This window comes from Bison bison, unplaced genomic scaffold (genome assembly GCF_000754665.1).
Source record: "Bison bison bison isolate TAMUID 2011002044 unplaced genomic scaffold, Bison_UMD1.0 scf7180017864327, whole genome shotgun sequence".
Taxonomy (NCBI): Eukaryota; Metazoa; Chordata; class Mammalia; order Artiodactyla; family Bovidae; genus Bison; species Bison bison.
In genome coordinates, this window is record NW_011494899.1 from 5,328,953 (window position 1) to 5,331,160 (window position 2,208).

General features: G+C 47.5%; 1 protein-coding gene across 1 annotated transcript in view; it reads right to left on the minus strand.

Moving 5' to 3' along the window:
* HCFC2 (host cell factor C2) overlaps positions 1–2,208 on the minus strand; it is a 54,196-nt gene that overhangs the window by 38,246 nt on the left and 13,742 nt on the right. The gene's annotated exons all lie outside the window — the stretch shown is intronic.

A 2,208-nucleotide genomic window follows, 5' to 3' on the forward strand; every position in this document is an offset into this window, starting at 1 on the left:
GGTGCGGGGATTATTAGTGTTAGAGGAACAATTTTTATAACTAAGGCAGAAGTTTTCCAAAAGGTGTGGTCTGGGGATCAGCAGCAGCAGGTGTGAGTTTAGTAGGAATGCAAATTCTCTGTAGACAATACTGATTTAGAAATTCTGAGGGCGGGGCTCAGCAATCTGTTTTCACAAACCCGCCTCCTGCTTCTGTTGCAGGTTAAAGCTTAAGAAAGACTGCACTAAGATACAAAAGCCCAAATATAACTTGTACAACTGATGCTAAGTAACAGATATCTTAATGTTACAAATGTTGCACTGGGTATTGGAAAAAGAATTACATTAGAAACTTTGGCTTTTTAGTGAAGTGGAAACGTTTTCCTCGAAGCTATAAAATGTGGAGCTCACACTTACCTTCAGCATGTTAATGAAATATTTTGCAATCTTTCAAAGAATTAAGAGCAATATCATTATTAACATTTCAGTCTGAGATAATAAATTTGAAATACACTTACTTGTAACTCATATAACTCATTGCTGTATCTTCCATATTCAACCATTCCCCCAAATACTAATATTCTGGTACCATCACAGACAAATCCATGGGCAGCGCAACCTGGAGGGATGTCTCCTCTAACAGCTGGTAGGAACCACTGATTTGTAACTAGTAGCCAAAATAAAATGAAAACCAATTATAATAAAGTTATCATAAACTATGAGTATGTACTTTTATAAGGATCGTTTATATCAGTGGTTCTTAATTGGAAATGATTTTGCCCGGTCAGAGACAAATAAAAAATGTTTAGCTGTCATAAGTGGACGGCGGGAGTCCTACTAGCAGCTAGTGGGTAGGACTGGGACTGCCAAACATCTTACAGTGCACAGTACCCGTGTGCTTAGTCGCTCAGTCGTGTCTGACTCTGCGACGCCATGGACTGTAGCCCGCCAGGCTCCTCTGTGCATGGGGATTCTCCAGGCAAGAATATTGGAGTGGGTTGCCATGCCCTCCTCCAGGGGACCTTCTCAACCCAGTGACTGAACCCAGGTCTCCGCATTGCAGGCCAATTCTTTACCTTCTGAGCCACCAGGGAAGCCCAATGCACAGTAAAGCCCCCTAAAACCAAAAATTACCCAGTTCAAATGTCAATAGACATGCTGCTGAAAAACCTTGATCTATATATCATTTAATTTCTCAACAAAAACCCTACCTGGGGAGTATCATCCTCTCCATTTTACAAGTGAAAAATCTGACACTTCGGTTAACTTTAGCGCGGATCCTAAGCAACTGGCAGAGCAAAATTCAAACTGGGTCTAACTTAACTTCAAAGCCAAGATTTTCACATTCTACCGAAGTACCGATTAACTTTCTAACTTTTTAGGCTGGGGTGCCAGAAGGAGGAGAAGGTGAGAAAATAAAAAATTTCTCCTACTCCACCATTTTATTCATTTCTAAATGACCGCTACAGTTAAGCTATTCGGCCAGAGAAAAGTTACGGACCGCGACGCTGATCTGAAACTCATCAATTAACGTTACACCAAGAAAACAGCTTTCTTATGACAGTTGGCGCATTTACAAGTGGGAAAAAAATGACATTCCAACCTCCCGTATATTCCACAGAGGTACTCAAGGGCAAGGGCCTCCGCGGCCCGAGGCATTTCTCATCCGCAGCGGTGCTGAAGCCGACGGCCCTCCCAGATCGCCGAGCGCCAAACGGCTGAGCTTGGGCACACACACCAAACTGCGCAGACCCAGGCGCCGGTCTCACCCACGAACCACTTCCCCGCCAGTTAAGAGCGCTGAGAACGGGGTAAATATCTTGACTGCCACCTGCCAGATACGGGGCTCAACTGGGGGTGAAAATACCAAATGGCCTTTCCTTTTCCCTCCTCATTTCCCCTATATTCTCTTCCTACGAAGGAAGGAAAGCAAAGACAGGGAAGGCCCCGAGGAGCGCTGGTTTGGAGTTGGGTTTTGACAGGGAGGGATCTCGGGGCACCGGAGTGGGCGAGACTTCGGCAAGAGGCCCAGGCGGGTGGAAACTGTCTCTCTCGCCTACGTCCGCCAGCAGCGTTGGCGCGGGCCGGGAGGGGGGTGTCCACGACCGTCTGCCAGAGGGCCGGCGCGCCCCGCTCCGGGGCCGGTTTCGCCCGAGGGAAACCCGGGGAAACGGAGCTACGGCCCGGGACGCTGCGGGAGCTGGGCCACCCGGCCGAGCCGCACTCCTT